We start from the raw sequence: 8,596 nt of genomic DNA on the forward strand, positions 1-8,596 counted from the left end.
AGAGGTTTGGGTGAAACACTTTAGGATCCAGAACAATATTTGAACTGCTGCAGGATCATCGAGCCGGTCTCTGTGCCGGTCTCTGGTCCGGTCTCTGGGTCGGTCTCTGGGCCGGTCTCTGGTCTGGTCTCTGGGTCGGTCTCTGGGTCGGTCTCTGGGTCGGTCTCTGGTCCGGTCTCTGGTCCGGTCTTTGGGTCGGTCTCTGGTCCGGTCTCTGGGCCGGTCTCTGGTCTGGTCTCTGGGTCGGTCTCTGGGTCGGTCTCTGGGTCGGTCTCTGGGTCGGTCTCTGGTCCGGTCTCTAGGCCGGTCTTTGGGTCGGTCTCTGGGCCGGTCTTTGGGTCGGTCTCTAGGCCGGTCTCTGGTCCGGTCTCTGGGCCGGTCTCTGGTCCGGTCTCTGGGTCGGTCTCTGGGCAGGTCTCTGGGCCGGTCTCTGGTCCGGTCTTTGGGTCGGTCTCTAGGCCGGTCTTTGGGTCGGTCTCTGGGCCGGTCTCTGGTCCGGTCTCTGGGCCGGTCTCTGGTCCGGTCTCTGGGTCGGTCTCTGGGCCGGTCTCTGGGTCGGTCTCTGGGTCGGTCTCTGGTCCGGTCTCTGGGCAGGTCTCTGGGCAGGTCTCTGGGCCGGTCTCTGGGGCGGTCTCTGGGGCGGTCTCTGGGTCGGTCTCTGGGGCGGTCTCTGGGCCGGTCTCTAGGCCGGTCTCTGGGTCGGTCTCTGGTCCGGTCTCTGGTCCGGTCTCTGGGCAGGTCTCTGGGCAGGTCTCTGGTCCGGTCTCTGGTCCGGTCTCTGGGCAGGTCTCTGGGTCGGTCTCTGGGCCGGTCTCTGGGCCGGTCTCTGGGTCGGTCTCTGGGGCGGTCTCTGGGCCGGTCTCTAGGCCGGTCTCTGGTCTGGTCTCTGGGCCGGTCTCTGGTCTGGTCTCTGGGTCGGTCTCTGGTCCGGTCTCTGGTCCGGTCTCTGGGCCGGTCTCCGGTCCGGTCTCTGGTCCGGTCTCTGGGCCGGTCTCTGGTCCGGTCTTTGGGTCGGTCTCTAGGCCGGTCTCTGGTCTGGTCTCTGGGCCGGTCTCTGGTCTGGTCTCTGGGTCGGTCTCTGGGCCGTCTCTGGGCCGGTCTCTGGTCTGGTCTCTGGTCTGGTCTCTGGGTCGGTCTCTGGGCCGTCTCTGGGCCGGTCTCTGGTCTGGTCTCTGGGTCGGTCTCTGGTCCGGTCTCTGGTCCGGTCTCTGGGCCGGTCTTTGGGCCGGTCTCTGGTCCGGTCTCTGGGCCGGTTTCTGGTCCGGTCTCCGGTCCGGTCTCCGGTCCGGTCTCTGGTCTGGTCTCTGGTCTGGTCAGTCTCCGGTTCCTCCAGAGGAACACATGGCAGCAGACTGGACAAGCTGCAGCTGCAGGACAGGGTGAAGGAAACTCTGCGTCATTATTAATTCACAAAATATGTTTCCAACGCCGTTTTTCGAATAAACACTTTATCAACAGACAAACAAATCCACCTCAAGTGAACGTAGAAACTTTTTTGCGATATTTGGTGTTTCCATTCAGCTTATTCCCATTCGAAACTTCAATTTTCACATAAACGGCTCGATGGAAACGCGGCTGCTGTCGACCTAACAGAACATTATGCTGCCTTCAAGGTGGTCGGAAATATCAGAATTCCGAGTTAAGCGCACATGAATGATATAAACAAGTGCTCAATATGACAGGAGATGTGACATTTATGGACAGAGAGCATGGAAACCTTGAAAGACAGAAAGAGATGGAGAGAATAACAAGAAAGACAGAAAGAAAGAGAGAAAGGAAGGAGAGAGAGAGAGAGAGAGGGGGGTTTAACTGAGATAGAGATAAAAGGAGAGAGAGAGACAGAGAGAGAGAGTGAAGAACACACACAGATGAAACACACACCTGTCATCACTCTATCACCCTCCCTGACCTCTGACCTCTCTTCCTCTCTCTCTCTCTCTCTCTCTCTCTCTCTCTCTCTCCTTCTCCCAGCCTGTTTTGGCTACAGACTGCCTGTCTGGCCTCAATCCGACATGACACACGGTGTGTGTGTGTGTGTGTGTGTGTGTGTGTGTGTGTGAGACAGAGTTAGAAGGAGGAAACGGAACAGGAAGGATAAAGGCGAAGACATGAATCAACCCTTTTCTCTTCCTCTTTCTGTCCCTCTCTCTCCTGCTCTTATTTGCTGCTCTCTTTCTCATAATGGATATTTCAGACAGTCATTTAGTCACACACACACACACACACACACACACACACACACACACACACACACACACACACACACACACACTGTGGGAACTTGTTCAGACAGCTCGGCTCTGTGTTGATGCTGTTGAGTCTTCTCCTTCGTCTTTGTGTTTTTTCACAGTAAATATTCTGAACCAAACTCTGTCTAAACATGAATTTCACCCAGTGAAGAAGAGAGCAGCAGGTTACAGCTGGAACTGTGTAGAAACTTTAATTTCTGTTTCCTCACAATGAGTTACTGTGTTTACATGCACACTAATAACCCGCCAACTGGGAATAATCAGGTTATGGCAATAATTTGATTGATACGTTTCTTTGGGCAAAACAAAACATCAACTTTTTCTGTTGTTGCTTTGTCTGTGTTCTGATAATTAAGTAAGTCACAAAATGCTAACAAGCTAACAAACTTCTGTGCAAACTTTGTTGCATTTTGACACTTCAAGAAAAAACATTTTAATGATCCTGCTGTTGTTCGACAGTCATGAAAAGGTAACGACAAATTATCTACACCATATACATTTCACATCAGTTACTAAAACACAGAAAAAACAACCACAGAAAATGTCGATTTACTGTTTAGCTCATAGCAACTGAACAGGGTTTTGCACTTTCTGCCACATCAAAAAAGAAGATGTCAAAAAAAGTGTTTTATTTATCAAATGCACAGTATCACACAAGGTCATTCTGAACAATGAAATTCTTAGGACAAGGCAAGCAACAACTACGTAGTAAGCATAAGAAAAAAATAAAAATAAAATAAAAATATCAAATATTAAATGTTAAAAAGAGTCACAAATAAGGGCAAAAATAGCAAAAGTACAGAAAAAGTACTTGTCATCGCCTCTCTGATCTTATTCTGATCTTTTCCCTCCAGTCATGTGATCACAGCAGTTTACATTCTTCACTGTAAATACACTGAAGCTGCTTACATTCACATTACACAAGTGACATCATCACAAGCATCATCACATATAATAACGCTCATCAGGAATTTTGTATGAAACTTCTTCTTCTTCATCATCTTCTTCTTCTTCTTCTTTAATTTAATTTCTAATTGCACACTTCTACAGACTGATTTTATACTGTTTTACATTTCACATTTATTCCTCCAGATGAAGTTGTGCAGCAGTTTATCAGGAGTGGAGCGTCCTGCTGACAGAAACCGTCTTTGTAAGCCGAGCTGTTGTTGTTGTTGAAAAGCGACTTCTCTTCCTCTTCCTTTTCTGTTTCTTCCGCCTGGATCTGAACTCTGATTGGCTGTCAGTTCAGTCTTGTGGCTTCACACTGCAGGAGCCGACCAGGCTGGACTGTGTGTGTGTGTGTGTAGGTGTGTGTGTGTGTGTGAGCAGAATGTGTTTTGGTTCGGTTCATTTGGTGTGAGGCAGCCAGACACTGACAGCCTGCATGAGTCTGAGTGCTGCTGCTGGATAGGGGCTCAGTGTGTGTGTGTGTGTGTGTGTGTGTGTGTGTGTGTGTGTGTAGGTGTGTTTTCGTAAGTGTAAGTACCTGCATGCAATGTGTATGTGTGCATGTTTTCATGAGGGTGCATGTATGCTTATGCTGCTGCACCAGTGTGTGTGTGTGTGTGTGTGTGTGTGTGTCTTTACCCTCCCATATCTCCTCTAGCTTCCTGTTTTCAAGGTATATATAGGCACACATGGGAAGGGAAGTGGACTGCACACACACACACACACACACACACACACACACACACACACACTTCATGTTAAGGTTATAAAGTGATAACATCTTCAGACTGTCTCTCTGCAGAAGCTGCAGGGTCATGTGATGTGATGATGTGTTAACATGTTGCTCTGTCAGGTTTACTACAGTCCGACCAGTTCATCAGACACATGTTCTGTCACATGTTGTTGTGTTATCTATCATCTGTCATCTATCATCTATCATCTATCATCTATCATCTGATCATCTATAATCAATACTGTATGAGACATGAGGGAGAGATGAAGACGGACAGATCTGACAGACAGCAGCTGAGGACAAACAGGAAGCTGGAGATAAAACCTGTTTTGTTTTTTGTTGTAATTTACCTTGTTTATATCATATACTCCTATTGTATTTTTCTTTCTTTCTTTCTTTCTTTCCTTCTTTCTTTCTTTCTTTCTTTCTTCTTCTCCTTTCTTTCTTTCTTTCTTTCTTTCCTTCTTTCTTTCTTTCTTTCTTTCTTTCTAATGTTGTGATGTTTACACATACATGTTTTATTACAGTTATCTTCTTCAAAAGCCCCCCCCCCCCCCCCCCCCTATCAGCTGCTGTGACCCCAGGAAGGTCAGAGGTCATCCAGAGAGGAAGTGACCAACACAAATAGAGCTACCAGACAGACTGGGAGCTCTGTGTGTGTGTGTGTGTGTGTGTGTGTGTGTGTGTGTGTGTGTGTGTGTGAGAGAGAGAGAGAGAGAGAGAGAGAGAGAGAGAGAGAGAGAGAGAGTGTGTAAGAAATAGAAAGAGAAAGTTCTTCTCCTCATCTCTTCCTCTTCTTTTCTTCCTCTTCCTCCTCTTCCCTTTATTTTTTTCTCACCCTTTCTTCTCCTCCTCTTCCCTCTCTTCCTCCTTCCTCCAGGAGAGCAGGAGGAGAACAGGAGGAGAACAGGAGGAGAACAGGAGAACAGGAGGAGAACAGGAAAGCAGGAGGAGAACAGGAGGAGAACAGGAGGAGAACAGGGGGAGAACAGGAAGAGAACAGGAGGAGAACAGGAGGAGAACAGGAGGAGAACAGGGGGAGAACAGGAAGAGAACAGGAAGAGAACAGGAGGAGAACAGGGGAGAACAGGGGGAGAACAGGAGAACAGGGGGAGAACAGGAGGAGAGCAGGAGGAGAACAGGGGGAGAACAGGAAGAGAACAGGAGGAGAACAGGAGGAGAACAGGAGGAGAACAGGAGAACAGGAGGAGAACAGGAGGAGAACAGGAGGAGAACAGACAGGAGAACAGGAGGAGAACAGGAAAGCAGGAGGAGAACAGGAAGGAGAACAGGAGGAGAACAGGGGGAGACAGGAAGAGAACAGGAGGAGAACAGGAGGAGAACAGGAGGAGAACAGGGGGAGAACAGGAAGAGAACAGGAAGAGAACAGGAGGAGAACAGGGGGAGAACAGGGGGAGAACAGGAGAACAGGGGGAGAACAGGAGGAGAGCAGGAGGAGAACAGGGGGAGAACAGGAAGAGAACAGGAGGAGAACAGGAAGGAGACAGGAGGAGAACAGGAGAACAGGAGGAGAACAGGAGGAGAACAGGAGGAGAACAGGAGAACAGAGGAGAGCAGGAGAACAGGAGGAGAACAGGGGGAGAACAGGAAGAGAACAGGAGGAGAACAGGAGGAGAACAGGAGAACAGGAGGAGAACAGGAGGAGAACAGGAAGAGGAGAACAGGAGAACAGGAGGAGAACAGGAGGAGAGCAGGAGAACAGGAGGAGAGCAGGAGAACAGGAGGAGAACAGGAGGAACAGGAGGAGAACAGGAGGAGAACAGGAGAACAGGAGGAGAACAGGAAGAGGAGAACAGGAGGAGAACAGGGGGAGAACAGGGGGAGAACAGGAAGAGAACAGGAAGAGAACAGGAGAACAGGAGGAGAACAGGAGGAGAGCAGGAGAACAGGAGGAGACAGGAGAACAGGAGGAGAACAGAGGAGAACAGGAGAACAGGAGGAGAACAGGAGGAGAACAGGAGGAGACAGGAGAACAGGAGGAGAACAGGAAGAGAACAGGAGAAACAGGAGAACAGGAGGAGAACAGGAGGAGAACAGGAGAACAGGAGGAGAACAGGAGACAGAGGAGAACAGGAGGAGAACAGGAGAACAGGAGGAGAAACAGGAAGAGGAGAACAGGAGGAGAACAGGGGGAGAACAGGGGGAGAAACAGGAAGAGAACAGGAAGAGAACAGGAGAACAGGAGGAGAACAGGAGGAGAGCAGGAGAACAGAGGAGAACAGGAGAACAGGAGGAGAACAGGAGGAGAACAGGAGAACAGGAGGAGAACAGGAGGAGAACAGGAGGAGAACAGGAGAACAGGAGGAGAACAGGAAGAGAACAGGAGGAGAACAGGAGAACAGGAGGAGAACAGGAGGAGAACAGGAGAACAGGAGGAGAACAGGAAGAGAACAGGAGGAGAGCAGGAGAACAGGAGAGCAGGAGAACAGGAGAACAGGAGAACCAGGAGAACAGGAGGAGAACAGGAGGAGAACAGGAGGAGAACAGGAGAACAGGAGGAGAACAGGAAGAGAACAGGAGGAGAGCAGGAGAACAGGAGAGCAGGAGAACAGGAGAACAGGAGAACAGGAGAACAGAGGAGAACAGGAGGAGAACAGGAGGAGAACAGGAGAGAACAGGAGAAACAGGAGAACAGGAGAACAGGAGAACAGGAGGAGAACAGGAGAAACAGGAGGAGAAACAGGAGGAGAACAGGAGGAGAACAGGAGAACAGGAGAGCAGGAGGAGAACAGGAGGAGAACAGGAGGAGAACAGGAGGAGCAGAGACTCATCTGGAGTCTCATTCATTTTAAAACAAATTTTGATGCTTGAATTAAATCGTGTGCAAAATTTGAAACTTAATTGCAGAATTTGCAATTATATTGTCAAATCTGAAAGTGAATGTAATCAGTCAGCCTGCGTGTGTGTGTGTGTGTGTGTGTGTGTGTGTGTGTGTGTGTGTGTGTGTTGTGCTAAAGGTTAGCATAGCGAGGTCAGCTCCTGTTCTATTAGTGGAAAAGCTGCAAGTTGTTTTTTCTGCTTACCAAGCTAAACCCCCCCCCCCCCCCCCCCCCCCCCCCCCCACACCAACACACACACACACACACACACACACACACACACACACACAGACACACACACACACCACCCCCCACATGGCCCTGGTTTGTCTCGGCTGGACCTTGAGGCTCTGAGTGGCATAAATCACACACACACACACACACACACACACACACACACACACACTCACACGTTATCACACTATACACACAGACATACATTCAAGCACATTCAGACATAAACATAGGCTACATTAAAATATACAGACACACACACAATCACACACAAACACGCACACACAATCACTAACTACATACATGCTCACACACACACACATACCTACACACACCTACACACACACACACACACACACACACACACACGGGGCCACCCAGCCCTCCCAGGGTCATTGCATGGGAAGTAGAGGTTTAACAGGCCACAGGACAGTAAAGACTGTTTATCCTAGTTTACTCCTGTGTGTGTGTGTGTGTGTGTGTGTGTGTGTGTGTGTCTGTGTGTGTGTATGGGTGATGTTTGTTAAAGGCTGGGTCGGGGCCAAAAGTCACGGGAATATCTTTTGCATTTTTTCTTTACGATTGTTTTGACTCAGTGTTCACAGCAGAGTTTGCAGGTACAGCAGTTTCCCCGTCAGCAGGCGGGACGAAAGCTGGACGAGGCGCTGCATCACCTCAACGTTTCATCCTGCCATCAGGACATGGACAGTGTTGGTTTCCTATTTAGGCCTTTTTCCAACCTCAACAGAGACTTTACAGTTACATCTCCAATCCACTACCAGCAGCCTGTCTCCATGATGGAGGAACACTGTAGAAGTCTGTTAGTTAATAAAGTGTAAATCTGTAGAACTGTGTGTTAGTTAATAAAGTGTAAATCTGTAGAACTGTGTGTTAGTTAATAAGTGTAAATCTGTAGAACCTGTGTGTTAGTTAATAAAGTGTAATCTGTATGAAGCAGCTAGAAGCAGAGAGCAGCTGAGTCAGCTTGTTGTGGTGTGGCTGTAGATCCATTCAGTAACGTTCTCAGTAAAAGTGAATAGTGTGATAAGGTGGATTTGGTTACTGTGACACAGTAAACTGTCTTGTCTTTAGCCCTAGTCTCTACTCCAAAACACTCTGAGTTGTAGCTTGAGAGAGTCAGCTCAGTTAACCTGAACAAACTGTTAGCTAGCTAACTAGCCGGCAAACACACTGATGTTAATGTGAACACGCTAACGCTAGCTGCTACTAGATACGTTAGCTAGTGTGCTAATCAGATGTAACAAGACAGAGAGAGAGAGTCAGACTGTACTGTACAAGGCAAAATAAATGTTTACACTAAATCCTTCACACTCAACATGCTGAAGTGTTAGCATGGAGCACAAGCCAACAGTCCTGGGACATGTGGATGATGTTGGTGTTTATGTTCTTATCACTTAACAGTTGAGTTGACCAACTTGACAATCTACCAAAAACACAATGTTTATCTTTGAGGTGATGAGTGTTGCAACTCAGTCTGACACTTTGTTAAAGAGTTTTGCAAACTGAAACTCTGCTGGAAAACTGGAGAAGAAAGAAATCATAAAAAGACCATTAACTACAAAACAGTGACA

The sequence above is a fragment of the Centroberyx gerrardi genome, chromosome 6, assembly GCF_048128805.1.
Source record: "Centroberyx gerrardi isolate f3 chromosome 6, fCenGer3.hap1.cur.20231027, whole genome shotgun sequence".
In the NCBI taxonomy this organism is placed as follows: Eukaryota; Metazoa; Chordata; class Actinopteri; order Beryciformes; family Berycidae; genus Centroberyx; species Centroberyx gerrardi.